Genomic DNA, 15,560 nt, shown 5'->3' on the forward strand with positions numbered 1-15,560 from the left:
AACATAGACTAAATAGACGACTTTCATGTCATCATCATCATCATCATCTGTTTACCCTCCAGGTTCGGTTTTTCCCTCGGACTCAGCGAGGGATCCCACCTCTACCGCCTCAAGGGCAGTGTCCTGGAGCTTCAGACTCTTGGTCGGGGGACACAAATGGGGAGAATGACCAGTACCTCGCCCAGGCGGCCTCACCTGCTATGCTGAACAGGGGCCTTGCGGGGGATGGGGAAGATTGGAAGAGATAGACAAGGAACAGGGAAGGAAGCGGCCGTGGCCTTAAGTTAGGTACCATCCCGGCATTTGCCTGGAGGAGAAGTGGGAAACCACGGAAAACCACTTCCAGGATGTCTGAGGTGGGAATCGAACCCACCTCTACTCAGTTGACCTCCCGAGGCTGAGTGGACCCCGTTCCAGCCCTCGTACCACTTTTCAAATTTCGTGGCAGAAATTTCGTGGCAGAGCCGGGAATCGAACACGGGCCTCCGGGGGTGGCAGCTAATCACGCTAACCACTACACCACAGAGGCGGCGACTTTCATGTAACAACATAATAAGTAGGTAGAAAGTTTCTTAGCAAGTAGTATTTAAAAATAACATCAATCAGTCACATTTCACGTAAATATAAAGAAAACTAATTTAATAGGAACACTCTAATTTGATTTGCGAAAATATGATCTGAGAAATAACAACACGTCCAGTGTCTCATCACCAAGTCTGCTTCTCAATTTGTTGCACATATATGCAGCTGCTGAGAAACCACGTTCCTGTTCGATGGAAGTTCGAGGAATCGTTAGTAAATACTTATAAGCCTGCTCTAGGTTATAGCTCCGAGTAGAATTTGAAGACTCGCATAGGTTCACTTCCTTCTTAACAATTCTGGAAAATTCATTTTCATTCAATGCTTCAGGAGACATAATTTTCCTGCTGTTTTCTACTTCCAGCTGAAGCTTTTCTTCGAGCGTGAAATCACTTCTTTCTGTGAATATTGAATTTTCACGACCGCATTGTAATCGAAACAGGCTTGCAACGTATTAGGTCGTGTTACGTACATGTAGTACGTGTTGAAGAGATGTTAAGTACAGAACAAAAATGGCCAGCCGAACACCAGTGGGATCCGAACCCACAACCTCCCGATTTCGCGTCGATTGCTCTACCAATTGAGCTATGGTGACCTAGGCCATCTTTGTTCTGTTTGAAAGGATCTGAGCTACAGGTCTGGCACTGCTGCTAGCACACTGTAGAGTGCGTTTAAGTCGCCCGTTGTGGGGCATGTCAATGAATATTGAATTTTCACGACCGCATTGTAATCGAAACAGACTTTCAACGTGTTAGGTCGTGTTACGTACATGTAGTACGTGTTGAAGAGATGTTAAGTACAGAACAAAGATGGCCAGCCGGACACCAGTGGGATCCGAACCCACAACCTCCCGATTTCGCGTCGGTTGCTAGCGTGTGCTAGCAGCAGTGCCAGACCTGTAGCTCAGATCCTTTCAAACAGAACTAAGATGGCGTAGGCCACCATAGCTCAATTGGTAGAGCAACCGACGCGAAATCGGGAGGTTGTGGGTTCGGATCCCACTGGTGTCCGGCTGGCCATTTTTGTTCTGTACTTAACATCTCTTCAACACGTACTACATGTACGTAACACGACCTAAAACGTTGAAAGTCTGTTTCGATTACAATGCGGTCGTGAAAATTCAATATTCATTGACATGCCCCACAACGGGCAACTTAAACGCACTCTACAGTGTGCTAGCAGCAGTGCCAGACCTGTAGCTCAGATCCTTTCAAACAGAACAAAGATGGCCTAGGCCACCATAGCTCAATTGGTAGAGCAACCGACGCGAAATCGGGAGGTTGTGGGTTCGGATTCCACTGGTGTCCGGCTGGCCATTTTTGTTCTGTACTTAACATCTCTTCAACACGTACTACATGTACATAACACGACCTAATACGTTGAAAGTCTGTTTCGATTACTTCTTTCTGTATTTGTAGGCTCAACTTGCATATTTTGTTCTTCTTCTTCTTCTTCGCCATTGTTTTACCATTTAGTCTCTCAATTAAAGAAACAATTTGGTTTTTTATTAGGACTTTGCTCGTACTTGAAAATGTACGCTTTATTTCATCATCGAACGCCAACGCCACATTGTCACAGTGAGGATTTTGTAGGGAGCATAATACGCCACTCAACTCATTTCTTCGGCGATCTCCATGCACTTTTGTAAATGCATCTTGAATTTAGAAGTGAACTTGGAGCTATTGTTATTTAATTGCTTAAGAAGAAACTTAAGGGTAGCATCAGCTGTGAATAAATTCGCATCAGTGCGACAGAGTGCTTCTACAATTAATTTGACTGGAGCCAAACTTTCAATGATTTAATCGATGAGCTCGAAATCGGATTCTTCCAACTGTACCGGATTATTCAAATCTATAAGCGCCTTTTGGACGCTAAATTTCAAGAAGGCATTCACTCATCTCACTCACGCGGGAGAGGAAATGTACTAATGCACGCATTGTGGTCAGGCTTTCACGCACATAGGAGATGAACAATACAGTCATGTGCTAAACGAGAACAGGCATTTACACATCGAAAAGACGCATAAATAATGCACTGAGAGTTTCGCTTCACGCATTCTATTTTGCAAATTTTTAAAAATGACGTCAATCCCAAAAATCCGTGGATCCTGAAAACTTAATCCCGGAAACTACGGGATTGAAAAGTTTTCGGGATCCTGGGATCGAATCCTCTAGTTCAACATAAAGCAACTAACAAAAAAATTTCTTTAATCGCCTGTATTCTTTCCTAGTCTCTGCATCTTTTTCATTCCTCTACTTTCGTCATTTGTCAATCAGGTATAGTATTTCCTGAGTTATCCATTGATTCTTAGCTGATATTTTCTTACTTCCTAAACTTTCTTCAGCAGCACTAGTGACCTCATTCTTCACAGCTATCCATTCCTCCTCTATTGTGTTTCCTTCAGCTTTTTCATTTAGTCCTTCTGCAACATGTTCCTTGACACAATCCCTCACAGTCTTTTCTTTCAACTTGTCGAGTTCCAATATCCTCGCATTCCTTCCGTTTTTCAATTTCTTCAACTTCAGATGGCATTTTATTATGACCAACAAGTTCTGATCAGAGTCCACATATGCTCCTGGAAAAGTCTTGCAATCCAACACCTGGTTTCTGAATCTTTTGCTAATCATAATGCAGTCTATTTTACCATCCAGTGTCTCCAGGTCTTGTCCGTGTATACAACCATCGTTTGTGACGTTTGAAACAAGTATTGGCAATTACTAAATTATGATCAGTGCAGAATTCAACCAGCCAACTTCCAACTTCATTCCTTTGTGCCAATCCGAATTCTCCTACTGTATTACCTTTATTTCCTTGACCTACCACTGCATTCCCATCACTCATCACATTTAGATTTTCGTCACCTTTTACATATTGTATTACATCTTCTATCTCTTCATGTATTCTTTTGATTTCTTCATCATCCGGTGAACTAGTAGTCATATAGACCTGTACTTGTGTGCACTGGCTTGGTGTCTGTCTTGACAACAATAATCCTTTCACTATGTTGGTTGTAGTAGCTTACCCACTGCCTTACTTTCTTGTTCATTATTAAACCAATCCCTGCACTTACCCTGTTTGATTTTGTGTTCATAAATCTGTAGTCACCTGACCAACCTACTCTTTAGACAAAAATTTAACTAACTATCTTTGTAGCAGATATTCTATTAACAAATATAATGTAACTAATTCCAATACTTTTAATATCTCACTTTCTGAAATCTAGGGTATGCAGAAGCCTTTCGCTTTGCATACCCACCTTCTTTCCAAATCCACCCCTGATGCCCTCAATGTATCATCTTCCCCCTCCAATGTCACAGTCGATAAACTACCGTACTCCCTGTCCATTCTGACCATACCCCAGCACGCCTTAGTGTGCCTAATTTCTCTTACATGTTGCATTGTTGGATGCGCTTGAGAACGGTTGGCTGTTCAGAGAGCTCTTGCATTATTGTAGTGATAAACTAGTTAAAACCTATTGAAATAGCTTAATTTTGTGTATTTCTGATTCATTTAGTGCTGTTTATATAGTGTTGTTTAGTGTTTGTTGGTAGAAATTGGGAGTAGTGATATTTATTTTAATTTTATAACAAGTAATTCAGTTGGTCTTCAGTAAATTACGTTTTCTAGGTTAAGTAGGCTAGCTAGGTGTACCTTGTTTCGAATTTAGGTTTAGAGAATACTTTAGGTAATAATATTAACTTTAAAAATAGATATATGTAAATATCTGTAGGTTCGTTGGTATAATACTTACAAGGGCAGATTATCATAAGGAATAGTACCGTAACTTCTGCCGCAACTTCTCCGGTATTTCGTATAGATATCCGTTCAAACTATCGCGAAGGTAATAATTTACTACATTAAAAAACACGATACGCCTGTAAACTACCATTTAAAAAGAAGTTAAAGAGATTACACGGTAATAGTTAACAGTCGTATTGTTGTTGATTATTGTCGCTCTTCATATTCAAATATTGCATTGTTGGCTACAGCCGTGAACAAAGGGTGTAGTGTAGTCAAGTAAATATAAATTAAAAACAGTTGATCTTGTATTCCAATCATTTGTAGTTTTGAGTAGGTACTTAAAGTATCCGTAATTTATATTGCGCTCCCTCGATCTTTCTGTATTTATGAGCGGTTAGATAATAATTATGAAGTTCATATATTCCAGTAATTGCAATTCAAGTCCCTGGAGTAGTAGGAGTAGTTTTTACAGAAATATTTTTGAGAAATTATTGTAGACAACCTCGTATTTTTCAGTAGGCCTAATTAAGGACACATTTATCCTCCGTCCCGTGGAGTAAGGAAAATAATAGTAATCCACCAGCTGTATAATCACATAACCACGTTTCAGTTGAAAATTGTAGTGAAGATAAGGTATATTAGATACGGTACCGTACCGTAGTATCTTGCCTGTTATATTCGTGTTTTTCTTAGTGTACGGCAATCCTTTCGATACTTAAGCATTTAACCAAACGCAAGGTCTCATTTCTATTAGAGCATAGTAGGATAAAGTTATACTAAAGAAATAGTCTTCTGTCTACGCGTTTAACTTTGTTGGTAATCCTTCAGTAGGCCTACGGTAGTACTTGCGAATTTCAAACTTCAGGCCTAATTGCAATTTTCATTTCCATTTGTGCTTAATGATAACCGTAACGTGGGGTAATTCCGATATAATGGGGCATTATCAATCATTCGGTCTTCCTTCTGAAAATTGAGCCTTCCCGCGAAACCGCGACGACAATGGATCCAATAAACAAAGGGAACATTGTTGGCTATCTGACTGCGCACTAAGAATATGTGCATTCTTGTCTACAATTCACCGGGAGAGGTTGTTAAGAAGTGAGAAATTTATTAAATTATCGCTGTCATTGGAAACTTTAGTTTCAGAACGTCACATACCATACACTAGCGATAAGTTAATACTGCAATCCTATCTTCTGTTATTTGGTATCATATAAAGCTCTTGCGCGAGTTTCTACGTTACACTGTTTTAAAGTTACGACTTTTTATATACGAAGTTGTCTTGTTATAGGGTAATACCGATCATGGTGAGGACATATGTGAAGAAACTGGGACCTGTCGGAAGGTGTAGCCTAGATATAACTCTATCCACTTTGCAGTAAAGGCTGTCCGTCAAAGGAAAATGAGTATCCGGAGAGCATATGAACATTTTGCTGTACCATATACCACACTAAACTACAAATTGAAGAACAGATATTCACACACAAGGTGGGTGCACCGACAGCCTTAATCAGGGAGAAGGAAAAAAACTCTCGTGGAAGAGCTGCTGTGATGTGCCAGGTGGGGTTTCCCACTGAGAAATACTGATATGCGTAACATCGTTCAGAATTACTTGAACCACGCTGGGAAGGTCGAGAAAAGTTTCGCAGATAACCGTCCCGGGTTAGAATGGATTCGAGATTTTCTCAGGAGGAATCAGGAACTCACAGTGAGGACTGGGGAGAGCACCAAACGATTCAGGGCAGCTGTTACGAGAAATATTATCATGGACTATTTCTATAACCTGCAAAACACACTAGAGGGAATTCCTATGTCAAATATTATAAATTATGATGAGACAAATTTCTGTGATGATCCGGGAAATGTGAAGGTTGTTGTGAAACGTGGGGTCAAACACCCTGAAAGAATTTTTGACTCGTCGAAAACGAGTATCAGTGTTATGGTGGCTGCGGCTGCAGACGGGACAGTCTTACCAACATGCACTGTCTACAAAAGTAAGCATCTGTGTGACACGTGGACAGAAGGAGGGATCAACGGTGCTGGTTATAGCCGAAATATGAGTGGCTGGTTTGGCTGGTTTGATCTTACGACGTTCGAGGCATGATTTAAGAAAATGATGTTGCCTTATATAAAGACATTACAGGTGCCCAACGTCATGATAGGCGATAACTTGTCGAGTCATCTCTCAATTAACGTAATCAAGCAATGTGAAAAGCATGTCGTCAAATTTGTTCTATTGCCTCCAAATGCTAACCTTTGCCAGCCTCTTGATGTTGCCTTCTTTCGTCCCCTAAAGATGGATTGGCGAAGTGTGCTGGATGAATGGAAAAAACGAATAGGGGAGTGGTGCACAAATCAGAGTTCCCTAAACTTATAAAAGAGACATTTAATAAGATAGGTGTAAATTGTGCAACGAATGTTATTTCTGGGTTCAGAAAAACGGGTATTGTTCCTTTCTGTCCGGAAAACGTGCTACGCCAGATTCCACATGATGACATCAATCGAGAACGATCGTGGACTGCATCGTTCGTTCAACATCTCGAGCGAGCCCGGGTTGAAGAGGCAAGTACAAATGCACCGGTTCGCCGTGCGAAGCGCTTGACTGTTCCTTCCGGCAAAGGGATCGTGGTGAGAGATTTGGCCACCAATGCAGCTGACAAGGATGATGATGATGATGATGAAAGTATAGAGACTGCAGTAACTTCAGAAGGAGACAATTCAAGTTTTGAGGTGAGCGAAACCTGTCACGCCATCTCCACCGCAGAAACTCTAGCTTCTCATGAGAGAGGGGGGGAAGATTGGTTGTCTATATATGACTTTGTTCTCGTTGCATTTCCGACGAAGAAGAGAATTCGGCGTTTCATTGGCCAGCTGGCGAGAGTTAGTCCGGGCATGCTCGAAGCAAATTTTCTGAGGAAGAGGATCCTGGCTGGCACAACATATTTTGTATTTCCAGACATTTCCGATGTAATGGAAATCGAAAAGGAAAAAATTAAGAGGAAACTTATACCAGCTTCCTGTAAATGAGGAAAGTTCGTTTTCTTTGATATAGAACATGTTGATGTGGAGTAGAAGACGACTATGTCCTTGTGTAAAAAATTGTGATTAGTGCCTCTTAAATGTAATATTTTTATCTGTATAATCTGTTTAATATGTCTTATCTATTTTATTATGTTTTACTTTACTATTAGAAAAATATCCCATATCTTCTTTACTATTGGTTCGAACAGTTTTACTAAATAGCTTGAAAATAGAATGTGTTTAGAGACTTTAATTTTTTGTGTATTTCTATCAATTTTATTATTTTTAGTGATTTAATGATTGTTTATTTGCTTTGTTTTAGGTTTATATGTTAAGAAATATTTTTAAAAGAAGTAAAAATGTGATCGGTACTACCCATAAGACGGTCAAATACCGATAATCAAGAAAAATAAATGACTGATCGGAATTACCTCACTACATGGGGTAACACCGATCACCGATTTTTATTTATTTTTTCAATATTATCGACTACTTACGACTCTTTGTTACCAATGTCAAATAAAGGCTAAAGAATCATTAATCATATATTTAATTTCGTAAGTACTATGTAAATAACGCGGGACGTATCCGAAAAAACTTAAAAAATGATCGGAATTACCCCATTTGACGGACCCTATTGTAATTAGGATACGTCTGAATGTAGTTTAAAAACTGCTGTAGTGTATTGTAGTGACTTAGTAGGATTTAGAGAGCTTATTCTATTATTAGAAGTAGTCTTGCGAATTTCAAACTTAATTTGTAATTTCCATTTCAGTTTGTGCTTAGTAATAACCTGTTGTATTATAATTAGGATACGTCTGAACGTAGTTTAAAATCATTTTAGTGTATTATAGTAGGTATCTTATTATAAATTAGTGTGTTTATTCTATTACTGCGAAATATTTGTGTGGTATAGTGTCTGTGGTATCTGTGTTAACTCTCTTACTAGAATTCTGTTCCAGTAATTAGGGCAGACTTAACTGTAGTTTAGAATTGTGTAGACCTAATTCTTGTGTATTACTTTCGGTTTTCAGTAATTAACAGCAATTTTCATTCTGTTAGGGTGTTGTAGAAAAAAATTCGTACAACTAAGTAGTATTGTAGTGTAGTAGTAGCTTATATTAATTACCTTGTTGTTGTGTGATTTTTTAAGCTATCCTAGACAATATTTCTTTCCTTTCATTTTTATAGGCAATATTTCTTTCCTTTCATTTTTATTTGCACAGAATAAGTTATTTTATTTTTCCTTTTCTTCCCATTATTCCATAAATAATGGATAAGCAGTGCAACTGTAGAAACTGTGGGTGTGCCCAGGCATTAAGGGAGGCTGGGACTGAGTTTTGTTGAAAAAAGTAAAAAATATCGATTTTTCAATTTGTGCATATTATTGTACGCCGGACTCCTGCGGATCATTTGGCGGTGGTATTTTTCGGGTTCCGCTATTTTTAAAGTACTAGCGTGACATTTCAATGTCCGGTTGAGTCCCCATCCACTAGGTTTTACTTACTAAAATGTGTTTCTTTCATATATACATTTTCAGTTATTTAAAATGTTCCAGATGAACCAATTTGGCTTCAAATTCCATGAGAATTTCATGGGTTGTTAACACCTATATTGTCTTGATATTAACAGAAGGATTTTTTATAATGTTAATACTTTAAAAGATAGTAGCTGTTTGACCGAGATGAAAATGTTGTTTATTCCGATCAAAACTTTACCTCTGGAGGTCGCGTATGATAACCACACATAAAACAATGAATTACACTTTCGGAGGACCACTTAAATGTTATTAAGGCAATACAGTATATAAAACATAAAGAGCACACATTTGGTCACTTATATATTCAGATGTACGTGAACTACAAAAGGCACTAGTACTGTACGTACTTCTTGTACATATACAATTTTATTTACACATGCGGTACGTACTGACACAAATTAACACTTGAAATATTCTTTACACTTGTGTTCCTAATTGTTATTGTGCCAATGGTTTGGCTGCACCTGAAAAGTTAGCACTGTTGTGCTAGTATTTTGTGAGACTGTTGTCTCTACATGTTACTAGCGGCATGTCTGACGCGCTACTCTCCTTCCTCTCGCCAGTCACTTGCGCCAGAAAAAACAGTCCCGGAAGCCAAGTGCTGCCCTCTATTCACAATTTCAAGAAATATAAATAAAACACTACAATAATGTAAGTTACACAAATAAGTCATAAAATCACTCAAATATAACTGTTAATGCGATATGCAGTAACAGTAGCCTTCAAAGGGGTATTTTTTAGCATAATTTGAGAAAAACATAAACACACACATGATATTTTTCCTCACATTCATGGACTACATATGCAGACTTTCTCTCTATTAAAATTCTTTCCATATCTTGAAGTGCCTGTACATGAGTTTTCAATGTGATATTTGAAGTAACTGTTCAGCTGGAGCATTTTTTATGCTTATCGATTTTTAAACATTTTAAAATGTAAGTGTTAATTTCTCAGAAAGTTATGTTGCTATTTTCCTGAAAATTGGTATATAGCCTTATTTCATCATCAGGAGACAAAAAACCAAATTTCTTTCAGTTCTATCAATAATTACTATTTTTCATAAACTCAGTCCCAGCCGCCCTTAAGGAGTATGGCGGAGGAGTTGGAGAGTTTGAGGGAGATAATTAGGATTCTCTCAGAGGCCAGAAAGAAAAGTAGGCCTCCCTCAAATAATGTACAGGGTACAGTAGGTGTAAAGGAGGGATGGGAAAGAAATGGGTGAACTGTAGAAGACAGGTAGTCTAATGTTTTAAGGGGAAGGAGATTGCAGGCTAAGGGCTCTGTTCAGGATCAGAATTCAGGGCAGGTGTCTGTTAGAAATCGGTACGAGTCACTGCAAATAGAACAACTGAGGGAAGATGACGAGCAGGGAACTGTTGCTGAGATGTGTGGAAGTAGGAGGAAAGGGAAATGTAGTGTAGTGGAAAGGAAAAGACAGGTGGAACAGGGTCATGGGAAGGAGAAAAGGGAGGAGGAAGTAGCTTCTGCAGCAGTGAGAGGTGATAGGGCTGACCAGGAGGGGAGGGGATCAAATGAGGTGGGTAGGGTTGAGGCTCTGGTCATGGGGGATTCCATTGTTAGATATGTGGGGAAAGTGTGTGGAGGAAAGGGAACCAGGGTAGAGTGTTATCCAGGAATTAGATTGAGGCAGATGTTGAGGAAAGTAGAAGAGAAGGAAGAGGGAAAGGAGAAGGTGGTAGTGATTCACGTTGGTACTAACAACGTAAGGCAAGCAGGTATAAGTACCAACATAGGTGGAGATGTGTGGGATCTGGAAGCAGAGATTGTTATCAGTGGAATACTGTGTAGGAGGGATACTGACTGGAAGGTGATTGGGGACTTAAATGAGACTATGGAATGGGTATGTGGGGAAACTGGGAGTGAGATTTCTAGATCCTAATGGGTGGGTAGGAGACAGGGATCTGCGCTCTGATAGCCTTCACTTAAACCGCAGTGGTACATGTAAGTTAGGAAAATTGTTTAGAAGGGTTATAGGCAGGTACATTCAGGGAAACTGGGTGACCTAGGGAGCAGTGTTAAGCGAACTGGGAATTGGAAATCAAGTAGGGATGACGTAAAAATATTAGTGCTCAACTGTAGAAGCATTGTAAACGAAGGAATCGAATTAAGTAATTTAATAGATATATACCGTACTTACCAGATATTGTAATAGGAGTTGGATCATGGCTGAGAAATGATATAGTGGAGGCAGAAATGTTCTCACGGAACTGGAGTGTGTATCATAGGGATAGGATAGGATAGGATTGGTAGGAGGGGGAGTATTCATTCTGGTGAAAGAAGAATTTGTAAGCTACGAAAAAGTTAAGGATGAAAAATATGAAATTCTGGGTGTAAGGTTCTTCTCTAAAGATAATAGGCAACTTGATGTCTTTGGAGTGTACAGACCGGGAAAGGGTAGTGCTGAAGCTGATTCAGAATTATTTGATACGATAAGCTATGTTGGAAATTATATGGAAAGGAATGTGACAGTAGCAGGTGATCTCAATTCAAATGTCAATTGGGAAGGTAATGCGAACAACAGGAAGCTTGACCAACAATTGGCAAATAAGTTAATATGGGAAGGGTAGCTGGTTCAGAAAGTGATGGAACCAACTAGAGGGAAGAATATTTTGGATGTGGTGCTGATAAAACCAGATGAGCTCCATAGAGAAACCGAAGTAATAGATGGTATTAGTGATCACGAAGCTGTTTTTGTCATAGTTAAAAATAGATGTGAAAGAAAGGAAGGTATTAAAATTAGGACTGTTACGGAGTTATCCGTGGAAGGCAGAGATGAAAGAAGGTGCGGGCTGGAATGGGTCTAACTACAAGTCCGAAAAGCGAATTCTAATTTCAATAAAGGTTATATTTTCAAAAATGCCAAAACTTGACAAGATTTAACAAAGAGCTTTAGACTTCAACAAATAACAGCAAGTCAAACAATAACCAACAATAAGGTCCAAGACCAGGAAAGTCAAAATTTAGAGGCAATTAAACATATTTTCACTAGGTGAAATTACAATAAAGCAAAATCCAGGTACAAGTATGATTTTCCAAATGAAAGAACAACTCCAATGTTCGTTACAAGTCCTAGGCTTCAAGCCCCACCTTACATCTTTGAGCTTCAAGCCCAACTTTGCCAAGGTACCTTTTTGAACTAAGGGGCAGAATACCCCATCATACCAAGGAGCACTTGCCCCTAATTACAATGTTAAGACTCCTAGAGGCACACAGAGATCAAATTTAGGAAAGAGCTGACCCGCTCTCAATCTTTAAAGCCTATCAGAAGGCCATAAACAGACTTCACACTTAACTGCCCTTAAGGCATACTTATAAATAAACAGGGGTAACTTGTACCAATTCTACTGGGCCTAAAACGTAGAAATAATAGGTTGATTTAAATGGCCCTCAATACAAAAGGAATGGAGGCGTGAGTTAGCACTCCTAAATACACATTTTAAAACCTAAGAGGCACTAGGCCGATTACACAGGGGCTAATCCCAATCTATGGAGGTGACTAGTATACAAAATAAATTTAACATATTAAGAAGGAAGAGAAAAACGATTACGAGAACATAGTCACCTCAAATTCAAAAATGAAGGGGAGCTCGAGAGGGTAAAGCACTCTCTATCCCCGATTTACAGTTGAAGAAGTTTGTAGTTTTTACATAAACTGAAAAGGGATTTACATTTTAAAGAGATGGGTTACATATTAAAGTTTTTAACCTTCCCCGCGAGTTAAACTGCTGAGCTAGCAAGAAAAGATGTTAAACGAACATCTGACATCGGGGAATAAATATCTCCACAAGATGGCCAGGGATCTACGGCAACATGGATATAAATATATTTGGACAAGGGACTGCAAAATCTACGTAAGAAGGACTGAAAACCATCGATCAGTGCGAATTAGGAGCATTGATGATATTAGAAAGTTGCAGAGCGAAGACACAAGTGTAACGGCACAGCCAAGATATCATACCAACACTCGTTAATGGCAGTACCTAAGTGTTACAACAAATATTCCATTTTTCCATTAGGCTGTTATGAAATACAATACGATTCCATAAATAATTTTGTTTTACAGAACATCAGTTCATATACAGTTGCTTCTCACCTGGACGGAAACAGCTCTACTGGCCCGTCAAAATCTTACAGTGCGGTTAGGTGCTTGTACCTAAACAGCAGGAGTATCCGAAACAAACTTGAGGAAATAGAAATTCTGTTGCACATTATAGGCCAGGTAGATATATTGGTTGTGACAGAAACTTGGGTTAAAAGTGAGGAGGCGAAATACTATAATATACCAAATTATAGAAGCATCTTTTCACACAGAGACGGCAAAGCTGGAGGTGGCTTAGGTATTTACATTTCGCACTGTTGGAAAGCAAATGTGAAAATGAATTGTGAACTTGATCATAGCTTGATATGGGTTGAAATTTATAGGGATAAATTTAGTAGTAGTAAATATAAAAGTATTGATTTAATTGCAGGATATAACCCAAATAGGAATAATGCCATACCATTTCTAGCATCACTCGAAAATTTTATAAGTAAAACAACTAACAATTTATGCCTATTTTTGGGTGACACGAATATTGATATCTTAACTAGCGACCAACTAAAAAGAAAATACATGAACCTGCTTTCTTGCTATGATTTCAAGCAATGCAATAATGTATATCCAACACGAATATGTGATACCACAAGCACTTTAATAGATCATGTGTCTATAAATAATTCTGGAATATATTATTATTTATCAAATGTTGGTAGCTATATAAGTGACCATAATGTATTAATATTTGATATTCTTTTGCCAAATTCTAAATCTCCATCACAATCGCTTGAACTGAAAAGGCTGAAAGCAACTAATGTAGACCAAAATAATGATAGACCTGAAAGTAGTAATATCACTGAACATAACACAAAAGTCATAAACAACACTACTAGTAGAATTGACATAATGTATAATTCCTTTATTGACCAGCTACCGCTTGGTACACAAAAACAGAAAGCACAAAGTCATCGAACACAAAGAACTGGTAGCCTGCCATGGATATCTCCTGAACTTCTCAGCCTTATTAAGCGACGTGACATTTTACATGCAAAACTTAAAAATCCCACCCTAAAGAATAACATCAATCTCAATCAGGAATATCGCAGGTGTAGAAATAATGTGACAAATCTAAAAAGGAGCTTAAAAAACAAATATTACTCTGAAAAATTTAGAATTAATAACAAGAACCCAAAGGAAACGTGGAAAATAATCAATGAAATCATACATAACAGAAAAACAACAAAAGGCGATAATTGTACATCTCTAGAAATAGATAACAAGATAATTACAGACAGTCAGGAAATATGTGAATCATTAAATTTATATTTTACAAATATTGCTAAAACCCTGGCTTCAGCAATCCCTCCCCAGAGCACTGAAACACTTGCAGTTCCTAGTTACTTGAACTCATTTTACCTATATCCAACTGATGAAACAGAAGTAAGATCTATAATATCAAATCTAAAAAACAAGAGTAGCTGTGGGCAGGATGGTATAACTGCCAACTTTCTAAAAGAATTCCAGGATTCTTTAAGTGGGATGCTAACAGATATCATTAACGAATCCTTGGCATCTGGTACATTACCTAGTGAGCTAAAAGTAGCTAAAGTAGTTCCTGTCTTCAAGGGTGGGGACGGGAGGAATCCTAGTAACTACAGGCCTATCTGTATTCTTTCCATAATCTCCAAAATATTAGAAACTATTGTTAAAAAGAGACTTCTCACTTTTTTAAACAAAAATAATTTCTTTTACAATGCACAATATGGCTTTCGTGAGAACTCTAACACTGAAATAGCAACCGTAGATCTCATAAATATGCTGCAAGAGTCAATAGATTTTAATAGTTTTGCTGGTGGGTTGTTTATAGATCTAAAGAAGGCCTTTGATACAGTAGACCATGAAAGACTGTTAGCTAAATTAGAGAGAGCAGGAGTTCGTGGTGTTGCATTGAAGTGGTTTGATAATTATCTGTCCGATAGAAAACAGTATGTAGTGCTGAATAACTGTAGGAGCTCAGCAATTAGGGTAACCCATGGCGTTCCACAGGGGTCAGTATTAGGGCCGATTCTCTTCCTAGTCTACATCAATGATATTGCAACTTGCCGCTTGAAAGGACGTATCACACTGTATGCCGACGACACAAACTTGTTCTATACTGGTAGTAAGATAGACTCCATTGTTAAGGATATGCAGGAAGACCTCAATACTCTGTGCTTTTGGTTTCAAGCGAATAAATTAACTATTAATGTGCAAAAGACTAATTATATGATAATGACAAAACAAGGTCAGAATGAAATCCCACACAGTAAAATATATATGCAAAATACTGAAATAAAACTAGTTAGAACTGTCAAATATCTTGGGTTGGTGATTGATAGGAACTTGAACTGGACAGACCATGTTGAATACATTACTAAAAAGATCACACCTGTTGCAGGAATTTTAAAGAAACTTAGTTATCTTATCCCACAACATCTTCTAAAACACATCTACTACTCTTTAATTCATAGTCACCTACAATATTTGAATGTAATCTGGATGCGCTGTAAGAAGTCCGACTTGAATGAGCTAATGGTAGTACAAAATAGAGCTGTTAGAAATATACTTAATCTTCCCTACTTA

General features: G+C 38.4%; 1 non-coding gene across 1 annotated transcript; it reads left to right on the plus strand.

Moving 5' to 3' along the window:
- The first annotated feature begins 1,516 nt into the window (after positions 1–1,516).
- On the plus strand, positions 1,517–1,593 carry TRNAS-CGA (transfer RNA serine (anticodon CGA)). Its single transcript has one exon. It is a non-coding gene; the product is annotated as a tRNA-Ser (tRNA).
- Positions 1,594–15,560: the final 13,967 nt, after the last annotated feature.

This window comes from Anabrus simplex, chromosome 7 (assembly GCF_040414725.1).
Source record: "Anabrus simplex isolate iqAnaSimp1 chromosome 7, ASM4041472v1, whole genome shotgun sequence".
NCBI classification, from domain to species: Eukaryota; Metazoa; Arthropoda; class Insecta; order Orthoptera; family Tettigoniidae; genus Anabrus; species Anabrus simplex.